The sequence below is a fragment of the Saccostrea cucullata genome, unplaced genomic scaffold (assembly GCF_032062105.1).
Source record: "Saccostrea cucullata isolate Sc308-1 unplaced genomic scaffold, CSIRO_AGI_Scuc_v1 ctg1353, whole genome shotgun sequence".
Classification (NCBI taxonomy): Eukaryota; Metazoa; Mollusca; class Bivalvia; order Ostreida; family Ostreidae; genus Saccostrea; species Saccostrea cuccullata.
The window spans coordinates 153,321-175,270 of NW_026926626.1; the positions used below are offsets into that span (position 1 = coordinate 153,321).

The following is a 21,950-nucleotide window of genomic DNA, read 5'->3' on the forward strand; positions in this document are numbered from 1 at the left end:
AGCTTGGTTGTATTCATCTTTGTTTCACCATGGCATTGTAGTATCAACACTGCAATCAAATCTTAAATATGGGTTTAATAGAAGTGTTAAAAGTTTCTCTAAATCCAAAATATCAATAAATATAGACAACTGATTTAGAAGAAATCATGAAAAACACTACTTTCATAAACATGTTTAATCAAGGGAGATAATTCAACACGTGGGTTTTAAAACCCCATGTTGTCCTTTAAATAGGTCACAGGTATCCAATGATAAAAAAAATAGTTGTTTCATGTACATTTTAAAAATTTCGTTGACGAGTAAAACAATATGCGTTTCTTTTTTTGTTGAGTATATTTTAATCGAATATATATTTTCGGGTGAGTGTGGTAAGAGGAGGTGCAGGAAACCCAATCCAAAACATTAACTGAACAACAAGTTTTACTTTTCTTCGGCTGTCAGATTTCTCTTATAATACTCATTCCTTTCAAAATATATCCTATTAAAGAAATTGACATGGTAACTTTTTTCTTGGCAACTAAAATAGATAAAAAAAAACATTTTAAATTGATACAACTGGTATGGTTTATTTACTGTTTACTTCTGCTTCTCTCATGTGTTTGGCTAGGACTTAATTAACATAGAGGTACCGTAGGAAGCAAATTAAAAGTTGGGGGGGGGTATTAAAAGTGGGGGGCTAAAGCAACAAAAAATGTAAACCCTATTTTTCATTGCCTATATTATGCTAATGTTTGCAAAAAAGGGGATGGGCTAAGCCACTCTCACTCCAGTTCTGCCGCCTATGATTGAAGGTAAATAAGCAATGAGCTGTATCATTTAATCATTGAATCATATAATAAATAATTATTGCTGGGGTTTTTTCAGTCAATACGATAACCAAACCACCAGGATTGACCTCCGGGCTTGATGAATATTGTACTCCTCAGGTGGCTAACTCATTGTATTGACATCAAAAACAGCAATAATTGAATAATATCAAGAAAAATATTATATATAATAGGATTATATATAATCCCTAACTTTGTTTGAGAAAACATTACCGATCTTAATAATCAGATACACGTATGACCGTCTGTTTTTCTCTTTCATATCCCAGGGTGCCTTCCAGGATATTATGGTAAAAACTGCGAGTCTGCGGAAATTGTAGCACTGGTACCTGTGAGAAAGACAGTGGAAATTGTGGCGCCTGTAACACAAGCTTTTACGGAGCAAAGTGCAATGTACCATGTCGCATCACCTGCCTGCATCAAGAATGTGGAAAAACATATGGACATTGTAGTAATGGTTGCAAAAATGGATTTTATGGTCCATTTTGTAATACGAAATGCAGTCGAAACTGTGCACAAACCAAATGCTTTCGAAATGGAATTTGTATTAATGGGTGTAAACAAAACTGGGCAGGCGAGCAATGTGATGGTAAGTTTCTTGGATTTTTAATTTGTTTTATTCTCACATATTCAATTTTATTATATTGCAATACTAGATGGATAAAGGTATGTAAGATAAACTAAAAATAAAATAATTAATAAAAAAGAACAAATGCCTCCTTTGTAGAGATTGGTATAGGGGTTAAAACAACAGATTTTTCTTGTACTTGTTAACATTTGTTGCAAATGAATCAACAAACTTTTGTTGATAGCAAAGGTATTACGTGGGTACCACGAGGCAATGTTGAAATTGCTCACCACAATTAGGGCAACCAGGAGGTGGATGGACTCTTTGATGGACACTCAACATCTAAACTTATTTAAATATTGTCTCAAAATTAAACAAAATGGACTATTATCTCTTTCAAGGTTAAAATAGAGATCTCTACAGTTGATCGTACAAAATGTTAGTATTTCAGATCAAGATTTGCATTCTCTGTATTTTTAAAGGATGCAATTTAAACCATTATGGACAAGATTGCTCAAAAATATGTAGCGTAAATTGTAAAAGGGAGACCTGTGACAATGCTACTGGACCTGCACCTTTGGATGTGAAAGCGGATTTTATCTAGAAACGTGTGAGAAAAGATGCAGTCCATCATGTTTGTCAGCCTGCAACAAACAATCTGGGGAATGTGAGGGAGAATGTCCAGTTGGCAAGTATGGGGAATTTTGTAATAAAACCTGCAGCCAAACATGTAAAGGTGGATGCAGTAAAATCAATGGTTTATGTACTTCTGGTTGTATTGACGGTAAATTCGGCGCTGCCTGTCATCAGACCTGTGGTTGTGGGTGTATTTCCGGTTGTCATCAAACTAATTGGAGCTGCGCTTGTAAAACAGGGTGGCAGGGACCTCATTGTAATGGTAAAACCACAAAATTATATGAAATCATTTTTTTTTATATTGGGTAAATAATTTCAGTACAAAAATATAACCTCTTTAAGTAATAGTAAATCAGTTCATATTTTGATTTTGTTTGTATCAAATTTAAACAATTTTATTTTGATTCGTTGTTGGTTTCTTAATGACTAAGTAATTCAAGTTTTCACATGCAATTTGTTTTCTTTTTTCATATTCCATCGTCTATAATTGATATATTTTTCAATAGAGTGTACACCAAATTACTACGGTGAAAAATGTGACCAGAAGTGTAGTTCAAACTGCCTACACGGAACTTGTCTTCGAAATAATGGGTCTTCGCAGCACTGTTAAGGCTTACTATGAGAAATCAACGGAAAATTAAAGTGCAAAAACTGGCATTGTTTTTAAACATGAATTTATTTTTATTCGGTTATTCTATTATCACAGATCTAGACTTTACATACTTATGGAAATAGCATAGTATAACATACTCTGTACTGTATCTAGCTTGGTACCATCGATGGACAGTCACGTGATGAAGGCATAGTAGGTACACGGAATGTAGGTCAATAACAAATTTCAATATCGCAAGGGCATACCCTAATTGAAATTAAAAATTTAAGCTATTAAATGTTTCTGTATACTTTGTAGTTTCTGAAAAGTGTTGCTGCTTTGAAAAGAATTCGCGTTTTAATACTTAAATGTTTAAGTAAATAGACCAATGTCGAAAGATGTTAGATTTTTACCAAATATTTTGTGTACTAATAAAATCACGGCCTCGATTTAAAGAAAGCAGCAACACTTTTCAAGTTAAGGAATATATCCTTTATCTATATTTGAAAAATGGTTCAGATTTATGCAGTGTATGCCCTTTCGAAAGTTCGATTTTATGAGGCATTTCGATGTAAAATATACGTAACCTGTGCATAAAACACGACAATAATTAATAAAATACATTGTCCTTGTAGTTAAATAACAATCGCACTAAACAAAGGCTATACCTTGGTATTAATTGACTATTCAAAATCTGTAAATAATATTCCGTTTAATAATAAAATGTATTTTTCGTTGTTTAACAATTTCTCAATTTGCCTCTCACAGCACATGAAGTACGTCATTTTTACCAGTATGACGTCATGTTTACAAGTTCATCGCAATGAGTGCTTAGTTTTTAACCAGCTACATGGGATTTAACTAGCAACTTTTTTTAATGCATTGATAAGTTATAATGTTGTTCATTATGCTAATACTGTAAAGAGTTGCAAATTATTTCATTTACACGTATTATGACAACTACATAAATGTCATATTTTTGTGTGACGTCATAGTATACTTTTCCCGTATAAATTAGGCCCCGCCCCCTTATTCTAGCCTTAACAATGCTGCGTTGCATTGGGGGATGCAAAGGCAACTTCACAGGCGATATGTGTACACAAGGAAATATCAAAAGAATATCTGTTACAGGTAAGAATTTGAGGTTCTGCGTATTAACATTGGATGTTCATACATTTAGTACCTTCTATTTTTTTTGGGGGGGGTCGTTTTTCATGTTTTATAAATTTGTTTAAGAGGAATGCAAAACTATTCACAATTTTTAAAAGTATACTACTTATGTGATATTTAAGTTTAAACTGTGAAAAAAATTATCCAATACGGTTTTTCCAAAATATAATAAGGTATACGTATAGCATTGATTACAATCTTATCTAAGTGTTAATTAGGCATTTCGTGTAATGCATAATATATTCATACTTACTGCAATCGCCTGATAATTGCTGCTTCTTTTTTAAAATAATTATTCATATCCTTCCTTCAAACAAAACAAAATAAAAGGTGTGTTTGCCGAGTTATGATTATAACGTCGTAAGTTACCCGACTGAGGTAATTTTAAGTTTTAATTTTTCGTTCACCAAGTACATGTATGTAGAAAAAAAACCCTGTAAATTAGTTAATCAAAAGAATGAAATATCGCCTAAAATACAATCTAATTCAGCTCGTTTCTTTGACTAGATTTTTTTTACTTCTACAAAAAACTTTAAATTAACCATTATAGATATAGAATTGACTAATTTAATGTCTATTGATATCAAAGAAAAAAAAAACTTAAATCGTTTCGCAAGCTTTGTCTATATACTGATGTATTCAATTTTGGATAAAAAAAAATAATTAAAGAGTCGACCCTTAAAACCTCAAATTAAGTGAAAAATAAATCATTAGTATGTACATTTGTTTACATACAATGTGCATGTGTCTTCAACAATCGCGAAAATCATATGCACAGCAGCAAAGAAATGTACCGGAAATGTACAGAAGTTCTTGGGAACGAATTCAAAAACAATGTAAGGTATATTAATGGTGGGTATATATTTTTTATTAGAACACAACAATATCACATATATATGTATCATTACAATGCATTATTTAGTTCAATAACTATGCATCTATTAACAATCAGCAAGAGCTATTTTTAAAAATAAAATTATATTCTACATACATGAACAGTAGGCAGTTATTTGCTTCGACGTCAGAAAACGATCAGCCACCACCTACATATCTAGTGGGGTGACTCTAAAAGGCTTTTACTATTTAAAAATAAATCATGGAAATAAGTTTGCGCAGAAATAATCGAAATATTTCGTGCGTAAAGGGTCTATATGTACGCAGGTCTATGCGAGACTATGCTAGATATCAACACATGCAGTTGGGACACCAGAATTAATGCGGCAGCATGGAAATATGTATAGTAGTAATATACACAATATCTTTTGAACGGATGCAAAGGGAACAGGTAATGTAAATTACTGGTAGGTATTTTTTTTAATTAAACAAATATCCTCTTTATTTATGTTTACATTAGACATTATATTTATATTCATATAATTAAATTATGTTTGCAACACTTTTCAATTGGATAGAAAATTACTTTATATCGTATGAAATGGATTGCCTAGGTCACAGTGTCTTGCGTCATGAACGAACCCATTCGTCTGACGTTACATTCAAATTTTGTACAAATTGAAGTAATTTTTTAAGCACAATAAACCTTTTTTCTTATACTAAAAAAATGAAATTTAATTCATAGGAATTGATTTAATACCTACATTTGGTATACTGTATTCGGGGTTTATAGAGCGTAAAATTCCCAAATCCAGATAATACCGTAAAAAATGGTTGAAATTAAATTCACTCCTTAAATATAAAAGGGTTATCTGATGAAAATTAGGACAAAGCGTTTTTCTCAACAAATCATGTGTGAACAACATGTTTTCAAGTTTGTTTTGAAATAATCTCATTTCATGAGAATAATTGCCAAACCATTGATTGAGATCGGAGCTGCACTTTACAGTGAGTTTATTCAAATTCCTATTTTTTATTAATGTGCTAATTTCTACATCTATTTCTTTTTACATCAAGATCGTCATATGCATTAATCTAACCTATTTTTATAGATGCACATATAAAATCAGACTTGGAAGTAAATGTACCTCACTGTTATCAGTGAAGCCTGCTCAAATCATATTCGTTTTCTTTTTAAGGATGTACAACACAATTACCAAAAAAAATTCCTGTCGATTAATTTTCGCTATTTTCTTAATATTTAGTATATTACTTTATCTACTGTGTGTATGCACATTTTGTACAAAATCGTAAGAGTGTTTTTTTGGGCAGGAAATTCCAAAAGTTACCCCCATTTAGTTGTTTGCGAAAAGAGAAAAAAAATTAAACAATGAACTACTTAAAACTTGATTTTCAAAAAAAGCCAGTTTAGCCATAACTGCCAAATATCATTGACTTATTCCTTTAACCATTTAGCTCATGAACATAGTCATTTTTTTATATTACACTTCATAAAAAAATGATTTATTGTTTGATTGTATATTGTTCTACGTCCCTCTTCAGAATTTTTCTTTCATATGGAGACGTCACCGTATGCCGGTGAAGGGCTTCAAATTAAGACCTATACTCGGCACTCAGGGCCATTGAGCAGTGAGAGTTCTTTATCGTGCCAGCGCCTACCGTGACACAGGACCTACCTTTTTATGGTCATATCCGAAAGACCCGTGACTTTCATTTCTGATGCTGAGCGCTTGGCGAAGAAACAGTCGCTACCTATTTTTACGTCTTAGGTTTGACGCGGCACCGGGAACGAGAATCGAACCCGGGCCGCCCGATCACGAAGCGAACGCTCTACCACTAGGCTACCATGAACAAAAAAAATAAATGAAGACCTTAAACAGCAAAACTATGAATCATCTAAGCCATGAAAGTTCTTAATTTTTAAATTTCAAAATTTTTTTGTGAAAAAAAACCTGTCGATTAATTTAAAAAAAAAAAAAAAAAAAAAAAAACTTTCTTTCAGTAGCAGGTAATAAAAATAATCTTCATACTTTTTTGTATAATTTTTGTACGACCAGTTTTGATTTAATAGCGGAAAATTACCCCCCCCCCTATCTCAATTAATCACATTCTCGCGCGTCTTTCAGACTTGGGTCGATCACTTATATGCTATGAATTTACAAATGCATATTTTTAAAATTATCAAATTGGAATATTACTTTTGCTTAAAAAATATATCAATTCACATACATCAAAATTCTCACATGTAAAGCGTAATTAAATATTTTTAAGCAATTTTTAATACGCCCCCACCCCTACCCCTTACTTTTTTGCGTCGCAGACCATTAGAGTTTGACGAAACGTTGTTTACAGTGCAAATATATTTCGTCATTTAAATCCCTGAGGTATGCATTATTTTTTTTTAATTCATGAATGCAGAATAAATATTGGCTACTGGTTTTATATGTATAGTGTTTAGCCCATATATGTATACGTTTTGAGTTCCTTATCACATGAAACCTGGATACGATGTTGATTTTTAATTTTAATTCTTTAATCTAATTCATAAAAAATGGTATTTGTTCAACTCTCTTGTGAAATAAATGGAATAATTATAGTTTAATTCTTTCATGCCATTATTACAAACAAGACAGTATGTGGCCGTGGGGATACATTGACTTTTGCATATATGTACACCCCTCACGAATTTGTACGCATTCTTTCAATGTCGTTGCTTCTAAAGTTGAAATTAAAATTCCCAATTCGTCCACATTAACTTAAAATTATCAACCATTAAACTCTTCATCTATTTTAATTCACATTTATGCGCACATTTATATTTTTTGATAAAAATCTTATAGGCTACGTTTTGTTTTGATTCGAGGAAATGCTAACCGACATTGTTGACAGTGACAGAAATTAGAGTCAAAAGATTTGCTGCAATAGGATATTCATAAATTTAATTGATTTCAGAACTAGTGAACAATTATTTTCAATTCTATACTTACATTATATTTATGTGGTCTATATTTATCGGATTTATCAGGTCTTGCTGTGACTGTATCTGTGTATGCGGAAAACCCTCAATTAAGGGAGGAAAACAAACATCTCTTTTATTTTCAGAGTTGTTCCTCTTTGATCAGTAAGGGTCTGAGAACAAATCGATTTTCATTGTTCGAAGTTTTTTGTTTGATTATTGTTTTTCTTTTTTAAATTAAAGAAGAACAAACAATAATCATATCGTAAATGCACAAATTATAATAAAGACCGTAAATCGGAATGTTGTATAACGTTACAATGAGATTTTCGGCGATGTAAAATAAAATTTTCAGAATAAAAAAAATGCACTTTGATCAAGAATACATTTTTTATATATGAACTGAAATAAACATTAAAGAGATGGAATTTTGTGTCTTGCTTTTTATAGAGTTCAATTGGGTTAATAAAAAACATTTATGGATTGAGTATGGAACTCATAATCAAAACCAAGCCCAATATCCCATTTTTCTTTTATGATTTATATACATGTACATCGAGATCATTTAACTCGTCATTTTGACGCTTTTTTGACGTTAAAGAACAAAGTACGGTATTGGTCAAAAAATGCTGGCTGTCAGACATGCTCCGTTTAAAACATTTTAAAAAGCTTAGAATTTTTAGAATCAAATGATTAATAATTTATATACCTGACTGAAATTTATGCATTGAAAAACTAACTCTCAATACAGTACCTTTTATAGCAGAGCGTCGAGATTTTACGAGGAATTTTGATGCGACGTCATACCTTTTACGTGTACAATAAGCGTAATCTGAAAATTTCAACTTATTCTCTAGGACACAGTTTTTATTATATATTGAAGAAATTAAGTTGTTGATTCAATAATACTTTTCTTGTGGGTTTTAACTTTTATTTTATTGCAGGTCTCAATAAAGATAATATCAGCTATTTCTGTTAAATTAATTGAGAAAATCTAGTGAAAATTATGTACTGATGGAAAAATTCGAGAGTCCGGGGCTGTGCTTATTTAGTACCAAAAAAGTTCAATTCTCAAAAATATGGTTATAAGGTGCACAAACAGTTGAAAAAAAAAAACTCGAATGTCAAGAAAATCAATATTTATATCTATTGGAACAATAGCATGGAAGTCTATGATTATTTAATGTACGTATATATAGGAAAATTCTTCCTTCTAATGGTCAATTTTGCTAATAAAGATCATATTAAAACATATAAAGAAGAATACGAGGAATTTCGATCTTCATTTAAAAAAAAAATATCAGCATAGTAAACATTAAATGAGATAATGGGTACATGAAGACTGATTGTTTTCTGTGATATATTCATTTATACCCTACTTGGTGACAGATGAACAACACTTGAATTAAATGCCCCCCCCCCAACCCCCTTCCCTCCATTATGAGTTGAATGAGTTCATATAATTTATAAATGCCTTAGAATATATTTTGGTTTTAATATGACTGTAAAATTATATTTAATAAGACTGAAAATGAATTATCAGTAAATGTTGTGAATTTTGTTTAGAATGGGGTTAAATTGAGGGGCGAAGGGGGTATACATGTAAATCGAACTTATGGTTCAGACTGAATATCATAACAGCAGATATTCTTTCAATTCGCTTAAAAAAAGGTTATAAAACCTGTTTGGAAACTATTATAGATTTACTATTTAGCTGACTACTTGATAATAATTTATGACAATTTTTTTTAATTTAGAGTCAAAGTGAAATTAAAAATTAAAGATATTGAAAATGTTCGCGTTTTCTGGGACAACCCTCGTAAAGTTTACATATTCAATACTTTTTGACAATTTTGTCGGATAAGTACACGTATTATCACTCATGGATTTTCTTTTGAGAATCCCCACTTTCTAGCAGCCTATGACATATTTATTCCAAATATATGTATTTAGTACAGTGTTTGCATATTTTATTAGGTTTAAAATGTTTAAAAATTCCTCGCTTGGTAAAGAATGTAGCATTAAAAAATAGATCACGGCTTCCTTGTATCTTCATTTTTCTGACAATTGAACGTGTTATATGTATGATTCTCACAGTAAACAAAAAGAATCTGTAGGACTAATGGTCAATACAATACAGACGAGTATTTTCTGAATTTACAGAATGTACTAAAAATGTAATATATGCATTGGTCCATGAGAGGTCATTTTAGTAGGGGCCATCCAGGGCCGTAACTACCATTGAGGCAACGGAGGTAATTGCCTCCTCTAGATTTTCATTTTTTTTGAAAATAAGAAACACAACACAAGCATCTCGATCAAGATTAATCATTTATTTGTTTGATTATAGCCACCTGAGCAATTTTTCAGCTATCCAGTGAGTGTCACCATTACCTATGCTCGGCGTTTAGGGCCTTTGAGCAGAGAGGGATCTTTATCGTGCCACAGCTGTGACACGGGGCTTCGGTTAACTTTATGAGGTCTCATCCGAAGGACCAGTCCCCATGTACCATAGCGATAGATCATTTTAGAACTGCATTTCGTACATTCAAAACTATTCAGAATGAGTCGACTGGTGCAATCTTCCCAGATACCCCTATTGACTTAAATAATTTTATCTTTTTCTTGGGAAAAGTCAGTTTCGTATTTATCATTGTTTATATTTACATTCAGAAGTTAAAATTCAATTGAAGCATCAGATGAATATTGTGAGTTAACGTTAGTTGGTTGGTTATTGATTGTTTTACGTCCCGCTCAAGAATTTTTCACTTATATGCCATAATGGAGACGTCTCCATTGCCATTGCAAAATTTTGACCTATGCTCGGCGTTCAGGGCCTTTGAGCAGGAAGGGTTCTTTATCGTGACACACCTGCTGTGACACAGGAGCTCGGTTTTTTTCCGTCTCATCCGAGGGACTGTCCCATTCAGTTGCTTCTTACAACACGCCATATAAGTGAAATATTCCTGAAACTTATTTGATCATATCTACCCAAAATAGTACATAAATAGGTAATATAATAAAGTGGTATGCATTCTCAAAATCAAGGAAATGGTCCAAAATTGGGCCGTTTGAAGCAATTTTTCACCCCCCCCCCCCCGATCTTTGGGAGCCTCAATCGGCGGTCCCCAAATCCCCGCCTCCTCTATCTTTTACCCCTAGTTACGGCCCTGGTCTCATCCGAGGGACTGTCCCATTCAGTTGCTTCTTACAACACGCCATATAAGTGAAATATTCCTGAAACTTATTTGATCATATCTACCCAAAATAGTACATAAATAGGTAATATAATAAAGTGGTATGCATTCTCAAAATCAAGGAAATGGTCCAAAATTGGGCCGTTTGAAGCAATTTTTCACCCCCCCCCCCCCCGATCTTTGGGAGCCTCAATCGGCGGTCCCAAAATCCCCGCCTCCTCTATCTTTTACCCCTAGTTACGGCCCTGGATGGGCATGACTGAAAAAAAATGCTTTAGAAATTAAGTAGTCCCTATCCCCAAACATACCTTTTCTTAATTTTAAGGAATTAATGTAATATTTAGTGAGGAATAAAACAAACAAACAAACAAACACCAACAATTTGCAATCCCTTTCCCGGGAAGCACAGGCCTATCATAAATTGCATGGCCCATGCCCCCCCCCCCCCCGCCGTAAATAGGTATTTCCCTTTCTGAGAGTGTTGAAACTTTTTATTATCGAAAAAAAGAAAAAAATTGAGTTGCGAGCTTTTCCTTCAGAAGTAGTAGATTGGATTTCCTTACTGTACATGTAATTCCTTTGTATGTCCCAATTCAGTTCATACCGTTTTCTATCGTACGCATAATGTTATGAAGTGGTGGCATTTTATCATACATAAAAACATGTACTAATATTTGGTAAAGATGGTGGAAGTATAAAAAGTAGATACGACTTTTCTACATGTACATGAACTTCGTGATCACATATTAAGGAATGTGATTGTGTATGCTATTGGACATAACGGATATACCTGGATTTAGGTTTTGAAATACCGATATCTGTGTACATGTACATCAATCCAAAACACTTATTTTATTGCTAACAACTTGCAAAGACGATCTGCTTTCCTTCGTAACAAAAATTCGGGGGGGGGGGGGGGGGGGGGGGTTGTAAGAATTTTTTTGTTTAAAATCTGTGTGACTCTCTACTAATCTGAAAATCCAAGGATGAAGGGCAGGGAAGCTTTTAGCTTGATCAGATAAGTCAAAAGCTGCTGGATGTCGCTGACCATTGTACGATTTTCAGAATTCCACTAGCATGGGTACAAGTCTTTCTTTTTTTTTAACAGAATAAGCATCCCCTTTTCCAGGTGTTGCTAAAACGCGGAACGAAACAGAAAATATGATTTCAGCTAGATTAAATCCCTTAAATTACACAAATTTTATCATAAACGGTTTATCTTATGCATATTTAATCCCTCATTATTAAATACAAGTCGATTAAGTTATGTCCTGTCTCTTATTCACGAAAACGCCGACATAGCAGTGACGTGCGTAAGTATTTTGCTTTTGAAAGGGTGTGGGGGTAGAATAAAATAAACTTACCCTGAAAGATCCTGACAAACAGTTTGATTTGGAAGGGGGATTAATCAAATTCAAACTTAATATCTTCTCTCAGTACATTTTTTTTTACACAACTTACAACGTTAGGCTGCCCGAAGTTCGTATACCGTGCATGGAAGTCTCGGAGAAATTGGCACTCGGAAAAGTCAACATATTTTAAAGTGTTCTTTTACTTTTAACAAAACTATACATACCGTATATAAAAATAGACAACAAGTGAACCCTCTGAGAGTCTATTCTTTCATGTAAAGTGACAAGTTTACTTAAAAATATTATGAAACAACAAGCCTACATGATAAAAAATATTGACTGAATTTTAATTCATAAATGAGTAAACGCAGCACTGTTAAGGGGATGAAGGACCTTTAGCTGAAAAAATACCTGTCATTTAATTTTTTTCATATTTTGTATATATCTTATTTAGTATGTCCTACATACTATAAAGCAGACATATCAATAGGTTTCTAGACTTATTTCTGAGATATTGAGTGACAAATACCATACTCCATAGTGTCTGAGCGGAGTTTTGATTCTCCTTGTTTCTGGGTCCATTACTCGGTCGATAATTGAAATTTTTCACCATACATAAAAAATATACCAGCGGAAATGTGTCCTTTAAAATATTTTAGAGAATGAATAGGTTTAAAAATTCGAAAAAGCAAAATTCTTTTGTAACACCACATCTGGAGACGGAAATTTACGACATTTTTAAGACAACTTCAACCATAAAAAAATTAATTTGCAAAAAATCCTATCATTCAATATTTGAAAATTTACGTCGAAGTTCAAGGTCGTCGTTGTATTGATTAACTGTAAAAATATCGATTGGTGAAGCTTAGCTCAATATTGCCCGGGGCAAAGTTAAACCAGTCATGATAATGAGAAAAACGTGTCATGTTTACATTTCTCGAGTACTGGAAAACCCAACTATGACGTCACACATTCCTGAAATAAGCGAAATAAGACAAACCCACAGAACTTTTCCGTCAACAACCATGTAAAAATATTTTTTGCGTTCTGAAATTTACAAAATACCCTACCATGTACATATTATGACCCATTTTTATGATTTTATACTACCCGTTTTTACCTTGTATGATCTTACTGAACTAAGAGATCCACTATGACGTCAAAGACGCATTGGACGCGCAGAGTAGGGAAACGGCAGAGTGATTAATTTATTCCGTAATTTGATAATATTTGCAAGAAATTTTGAATGTTTTCAAAGATTTTCATACTAGACGGTGAACGCAAACAAACAGTCAAAAAAAATATACAAGTACTGTGGTTTCAATCTCGTTTTGTACATATCTTATCAGAGATTATGACGTAATTAAACTGAGTCACGTTACCATACATCCTTCATCCCCTTAAGGCTGGAAAAAGGGGGCGGAGCCTAATTTATAAGGGAAAAGTTACTGTGACGTCAAATAAAAATATGACTTTTATGCATTCATCATATTACCCTAAAATAAAATAATTTGCAAGTTTAAACTGTATTAGCATAATAAACAACAATAAAATTTATCAATGCATTAACAAAAGTCGCTAGTTAAATCCCATACATTTGGTTTTATAAAAATCACTAATCTCGATGAACTTGTCAATCAGGACGTCATTTTGGTAAAAATGACGTATTTTATGTACTGTGAGAAGCAGATTTGGGATTTTTTCAACAATGAAAAATGCGATTTATTATAAAACAGAATATTATTTACAGGTTTTTAATAGGCTAATAATACCAATGTATATTCTTTGTTAAGTGCGATTATTCATCAACTATCCAGAGAATGTATTTAAATAATTCTGTCGTGTTTTAATGTTTGTGTTAGGTATATTTTACATCGAGGTGCCTCATAAAATCGCTTTTTCGCAAGGGCATACACTAAATTAATTTTGACCATTTTTGGAATATAAATAAGGGATATGTTCCTTAACTTAAAAAGTGCTGCTGCTTTCTTTAAATCGAAAGCATGACTTCACAAGTACACAAAATATTTGGTGATAGTCAAACATATTTCGACATTAGCTTATTTACTTGAAATTATAACTATTAAAACGCGAATTATATGAATTCAAAGCAGCCGCACTTTCCAGAAAGTACAAAGTATGCAGAAACAATTATTAGTTTGAATTTTTAATTTAAACTAGGGTATGCCCTTGCGATATTGAAATTTGTTATTGACCTACATTCTGTGTACCTACTATGCATTCATCACGTGACTGTTCATTGATGAGACCAAACTCCATTCAGTACAGAGTAGGTTATACTATGCTATTTCCATAAGTATTTAAGTTCTGTGATGATAGAACAGCTGAATAAAAATAAATTCAGTTTTAAAAACAATTCCCGTTTTTGCACTTTTATTTTCCGTTGATATCTCATAGTAAGCATTAACAGTGCTGCGAATATATACTCGTTTCTTCGAAAATTTCGGTTTAATTTTTACCTTCCTCCCTCGTAGGTTTTGAAGTTTATAGTTGACATCAAACGTACAATTACTTCCAGTCAGCCTTATTCACATTAAAAAAAAGTATATGTAGGGCAGGGGGGGGGGATGACAATTTTTGAGTTTATACAGTGTCTGAAAAAAGTGGGGGCAAAATTTTGATATCTAAATGATCCATGGTGAGAGAACCTAAATAAAAAAAAAATTCTGAAGATTATGATTAGAGGCAACCATAACAGGATAACTTTGCTACACACCTGGAGTGGAACAATGATGTTAAAATTTTATACTAAAGCCGCTTCAATTAAAGAAAAAATTACATGTACGAGGGTTGATCCAAAAGTAATGTCACAACTTCGATAAAAATGGTACTAGTGGACTTAAATTAATGAAATTACACATAATCAAAGCTACATATATTTCAAATCAGTCCTGAAAAATTCAAATTAAAATTATGTATACTTTTTAAAATATCGAATTATACATGTACACAAGGTGCAATAATGGTAGTCGCCGCACCAAAATAACGTTATAATTATGATGAATACGCGGCGTCATACACTTAAAAGCTTTCCCCTCGTTTCATTAAAAATATTTGAGATTCACATTCACATATATTTCTCTTTTTTAAAGAATTATTGGCACCCATTGTAAACTCAGTCTATACATAATTTAGTTATCTGTCAAAATTCTTTGAACAGTACCATTAGACAAACTTAAAGTTTCTCATATCCCTTTAACCGTCAAACGTCTCTCTTTATGGACAACGTCATACACTAATTCAAGAACGTATCCGCCCGACCTTAACTTTCCGGTCTTTATGTCCTCTGCTGATTATTCAGTGACCCATGTCTCGCTAAAGATCGCTGAAACCATCTATAAACAAGTCTCTTAGTCATATTCTATCCTCTGTGTGTCTTATTATCATCGTAACTGTTTCTACGGGCGATTTCCCAATTTTGAAGCAAAAACGCATTACAGATCGTTTCAGCGATTTAATTTTCTCCATTTTGACATTCCTAGTGTTCAATTCAGCAGATTAAAAACAAATATGTTTATGAGCAAAAACGTCATTTTATTTTCAACTTAAGACTAGAAAATGTCGTCAAGTTTTGTCTTTTAAAATATTGGAGGATAAGATGTTTTTTAGATGCTTTTTAATATGTTTGTCTTTTTTATTCTAACAATTTACAATTTAAAACGTGACGTTTAGTTGTGACGCGACGACACCCCTTATGTTTAATATTTTAAACGTCTATAAAATAAATTCAGGTAAATATTATTAAATGAAATTCTCAATTTTGATAAGAATCATTTTGATGCATCTTTTGGTATATCATATTTGATAATATGACGCCAACTATTAAAGATATTGACACAGTGACATTACTTTTGGATCAACCCTCGTATTGAATTAAATTGCAAGAATTTTCTTTAATGTTTCAGCTATTAATATTTGAATTTCTTGATATGCATATCATGCCACTGCAAAGCTGGTGGATTTAAAGGGGGGGGGGGGGCTTTGTGTCCAAAATATACATAAAATTTAATAAATCAAGTTTTGGTGCGGTTGTGGTCCCCTGCCCCGACCCCAAACTGCCCCCCCCCCCCCTTTTCTGCAATATTCCTGGATTCTTCACTATATACATGTACATGTATGCATGAGTTGAATGTCAAACATATGTCTACAGATACATGTATATGTATACACACACCAGTAGCCTTTTTTCTTTCAGCTTTTTTCAAAACCATATTTCTTTTTATGAACGTGCTTTAAAAAAATAGACGAAATTCTGGGAAATTAACTTTTTATAGCAATATAATTGATTTAAATGAATATAAATTACAAAACTATCTAGAATTGCTATTGAAAAAATCTGAAAGGACAATCCTAACAAAACTAAGAATTAGTGCTCATACCCTTTATATTGAAATGGGGAGATACTCAAGGCCACCTATCCCTAGAGAAAAACGTGTATGTCATTTTTGTAATTTTTTTTATTGAAAATGAAAACCATTTTGTACTTTATTGTCCTAGTTATGATCAATGTAGATTACAATGTTACGATATATTCAATACACAATGTTACATGAAGGAAAACCCTATTATTGACATTATCAACCCTACAACTATTACAACTGCTAGGAGAGTTTGTAACTTTTTGAAAAAGTGCTTTGATATTAGGAAAGAAAACCTTCAACAAACCTAATATGCTTTCTTTGATATTTTATTTTATGTATGATAATTGTTGAATTCATGACTATATGCCAATGTATGATGGTGTTGTCAATAAATGAATTAAATTGAATTAATATGCATACTATATATACTCGCCGTCAATAGAAACGCAACACCCTAATTTTAGGTTGAAATTTATATACGGGTTATAACTATGTACCAAAAAAGTACGGACAACTTTTACTTTGCCAAATCAAGTATTTAACGGTTGAATGAATTTCTTTCCATTACCGGAAGTTGCTTTTTAGCCCTCTTAACAGAATTCAAAATTTTCCATTTTTAATAAAATTTAAACAATATTTTGGGTTTCCAAGGTTTTGAAACTGTTAATCATAAGTATTGTTTTAAAAGGCCGGGAAAAAATCCTTCTTTCTTTACCGGATGTGATGCCTATATTTACTCAAAATGACTGATTTTCATTGCTAATTCTGGAAATTCTCAAAATAAAGTAAAAAAAAGAGCTGCAGATGCAAATGTACACTATACAACGACTCATCAGGCTCATGTGTTTCAATAGCATTAATTGCAGTTTCTTGACCGAAAGTTAAAACGTTGCTACACTACGCCAGGTTAGAGAAAATTCGACCGCAATATCTGAAAAACATGTATTTAAAAATACCCAAGAATATTAATTTCGCTCAGGTTAAGACATCAATAAACTTAATGCATGGTAGAAATCGGGCTGCATTTGTTGTTTATGGCGGACTAGTACGTTTTCATTAAATGGTCGGCAGGGGGATGTTTTTAGATTGAACGGGTATTTGTTTCTTTCTGGGGTCTAAAAATAACATTTAATGTTTAAATGGAGCATTAATTTTTTGTAAATTTACTTTTTACCTAAATATATTCATTTTTAATGTTATCATTAAACTTTAGAAGGTAACACATAACTCTTAAAACATCCTCCCTTCTTGCTATCAGTCTTTTTGAGGAAATATTGGCATCACATTGGGTGAAGAAGGAAGGATTTTTTTTCCCGGCCTTTTGGTACAATAATTATGACTAACAGTTTCAAAACCTTGGAAACCCAAAATATTGTTAAAATTTTATAAAAAATGGAAAATTTTGAATTCTGTTAAGAGGGCTAAAAAGCAACTTTCGGTAATGGAAAGAAATTCATTCAACCATTAAATAACTGTTTTGGCAAAGTAAAAGATGTCTGAACTTTTGTGGTAAATAGTTCTAATCTGTATATAATTTTTAACCTAAAATTAGGGTGTTGCGTTTCTATTGACGGCGAGTATATATAGTGTTCGGCAACTTTTTAACTTGTATTATTTTGTTGAACTGCTATCAACTACCGCAGATTTATTATCATCATGAATATCATTATAAATATTTTTCACAATAAAAGGCTTTAAAACATATCTAATGTTGGACCATACTTTTAATGTTACATTTAAAGGTTATCGTATTCGATGCATATACATTTTATTGTATTTTTTATGGTTGTCATGGTCAAACTATGAATATAGTAAGACTACACAGTACACACACATGTACATTGAGGAAGACTCGCAGAAAATATAAATATACTGAGGTATGTCCTATTTTTTTTAAAAATCAATCTTTTAATAAATTCAAAATAAAAATATTATTGCGTTATTTTTGTGGAATGAATTGAGGTCTAGGATATTTTAGTACTGTTGTTCAATACTTCATGTACAACCAACGGACACTATAGTCTATACACTTGTGCAGATGATGTACAAACAGCATAAGTACAAGCAGTATCTACAGGTATCGTTTATTCTTTGTTTTTAAAATATTTCATTCGTTAGTAGTTTACAATATCCAGTGATGGTACTTAAAATCAGAAAATCTTATTCTGTATCAACTATGCGTCAATAATATCGATATCAGGAAAATTGTGTCGGTAAAATATCTTTTTTCCGTATGTTAACTTTTGCGAAATTCATATTGATCACAGGTGACAACCAACACTATTCTAATAGTGTAACTGCGATGTGTAATGTTGAACTTATATGCGGAGTATAAAAGTGGTTGTTGCATGTGAAAGGGTCTAATTTCAGAAAAGATGTCTTATTTTCAATATAATTTAACGATTTTACACGACCATTCCATGTTTAGCGCGCATTGGTGACGTCATAGTTAAAAATTAGGTCATTTTGTGCCCAGAGAATTTACTTCGCATCTTCCTTACTCCAATGCATAACATCAAAAAACAAGAAACATATATTGACGCAAGCGTCAAAAATCGGCCGCAAACCAATTTCTTTCATGTAATAAATTAAATGAATTCTTATATTTATCTGTTAATTATATATATATATATATATATATATATATATATATATATATATATATATATATATATATATATATATATATATATATATCCCTGTGACATTAAACATTTGAATGTGACATCCCAGAATTTCTTCAGTACATAATACATGTACATTGCAACTTACTCTTAGCCCTCTGCGTCCCCGCACCCAGTAAGTTTAATTGGTACTATTAACGAACTCTGGTGGAAGTTTGATGTTTAAGTAGTTTTAACACTTAACCATTAAAACTAACGTTTAAACTTATCTAACTAGAGAAAGTTTAACATTAAATAAAACGTAACAACTATGTGGGGCTCCTCGCTCGCTCAGAGGATGTTGAAACCCCCAACTCCCTCTAGATCTGCCAGTACATTTCTTCTCTATATTGTTTCGGTATGAGATGTGGCGGGAAATGGCTTGGCATGATGTAAAACTCGCTTTATCCTTGTCTGTTGGAGAAAAATCTCCTAATATTCTGTCTGATAATAAATTAAGATTAAGTCATATTTTTGAAAATTTTCCGTTTTAAAAGTACATTGTATATTTATATTTACACGTCATTTTAAATTATAAATACAACAAATCCTGTTGAAGTAGAGAAAGTAAATTTGTTTATACGTGTATATAACGCGGTCCTTGCTTTAGACTATGCCCAACATGTGTGCTTATTTCTCCGCACTTCAATTACGTCGGAGTTTGTCAATCAGGATTGGATGAAACATTTAACCAATTATTCATAAAATTTTAATTTTATGATTATTATGCATTTTTATTTTACATTTAGACACTCTTTCTTAATATTCTATTACATGAATGTTAAATATTTTTTATTCAAATTGTTCCAGCTCCGCAGAAACGCACGGCGACTTAAAACTTTCATATCATATAACCGACCGCCTCCTGGCGGCCGGTAATGATACAACGAAGATTAATTTATCGTATTATTTGCGGCGAATTACTGCTAATACCGTACTTTGTTCTTTGACGTCACGTCAAACGATTAATTGAAATCGCAAGAGTAATCACCCCAAGTGTGTTTTACGTCTTTAAATTACGATCATTATCAAAATCTTGAAGTCCAAACTAGAAAGGGGGAGAAATTTTAAACATTTTAGGACAAAAAACAACAAGCATCAACAAGAGGGTTTTTGAAAGGATAGAATTTGATTAACATTTTGTAAATGTATGTTTGAATATATAATAATATATGAAATAAGTTTCAATGAGATAAATTTACAAGATCAAAAAAATATAATTATAATTTTGGATACATTATTTTACATGTCATCTTAAACATCTTTTCATTCTAACCTGGATTTTAAATTTCTTGGATGTATTTTGTCGACTTCTGAAAAGAAAACTATGCTTATAATTAACCATAGCCAATATTACACATCTCTTTCCTTTCAAGGTCAGATGCAAATTTCATATTTTTAAAATCAAATTTAAATTTAATTGGATAATGTTTTCTTCTTTCTTTTCTTTTTTCCTTGATGTGATGACATAAGGTAAGGATATTATTTAAGTTTCTTAATATATGGTTTTGCATTTCTTACCCAAAACTTGTTTTTAATTTATGCTCCATCTTTTCTTTGAATTGCTTTTTTTCTTATCATTCCATTATTTTACACCAGACGTTTAAGATATTGCCGGTTTTACTATATATGTATACATGTATACATTTTCAGGTTAAACAGTCAAGTTCTTTTAATGGTAACAATTATTTAATTGATTTTAATGTAAATGAAAAATATTTAGACGAAAAGGAAAGATATATAAGTTTCCTTGGGTTCCAATTTAATGAATAATAATCTATATGATTCCTAAATATTATATAATCGAAAAAGTAATACAAAAATAAATTAATAAATAAAATTCATATCTTAAAAAAAAAAGAAATGTGAAATTGATATTTTTAATGATTTATTTTAAAAGTAATTGAGGAGATATGTTGACATTGTGCAAGGTATTTAAACGATATTTTAGTTTCAAGATATCTGTTTTACCTATCCTCAGAAATGAAGGTATGAGAGAGCAATGATAAAGTACAGAACGCATGTACTAGTGGTCAATTGAGAATCGGGAATAATATGTGAGTCTTCATTTCTTTGCATTCAGTCTTTATAATTTTTAATCTAAGCGTAAAATAAATTAATTGCAAATAATAAAATAATAAAAAAAACTTTGCTAAAAATGATATATATAACAAGCCAATTCAAGGAATCTAAATGGATATAAAAACAATAGTACATGCGTATGTTAGATTATATGCGATAAATCTCAAATGTCGTTTATGTCAATTGTTAAAATCTGTGAATGGTTTATTAACTTTCTTTTACAGGCCAAGTAGTTTATTGCACTTTTTATTTCATCAAACTGTGAAAGGATATAATTTTAATTGGATAAATAAATCACATAATCGCTGTTTCAATTTATCACTAAGTAGTAAACCTGTCTATGTTTCTTCTTTTTCATAGGATGATTAGAGATGGGCAGATATTTGGATGTCCTAATTACAGTTGTCAACCTATTGAATGTACTTATACATTGGAATACTTAAATTTGAAAATCAGACATGTATCATATGAGACGGAAGTTATCAAACAAAGACAACTAGAATATCATTTAAGTTGTTGTTCTTGCAGTTTTTTGTTAAATTACATTATGTACATATACATGTATATTAATACAATATGAGCTGCAACTTTGATGTCGGAGTTTTTGCTGCAAAATAAGCTTAGACTGAATCAAAATGACAATATTCTCAAAATGACAATATTTTTTATA

General features: G+C 31.7%; 1 protein-coding gene across 1 annotated transcript in view; it reads left to right on the top strand.

The window, feature by feature from the left end:
* Nucleotides 1–1,133: 1,133 nt before the first annotated feature.
* Nucleotides 1,134–21,950, top strand: part of LOC134272255 (receptor-type tyrosine-protein phosphatase alpha-like) — a 76,435-nt gene continuing 55,618 nt past the window's right edge. The window contains exon 1 of the mRNA XM_062754504.1: nucleotides 1,134–1,416. The gene's annotated coding sequence lies outside the window, so the exon portion shown is untranslated. The remainder of the gene's footprint in view (nucleotides 1,417–21,950) is intronic.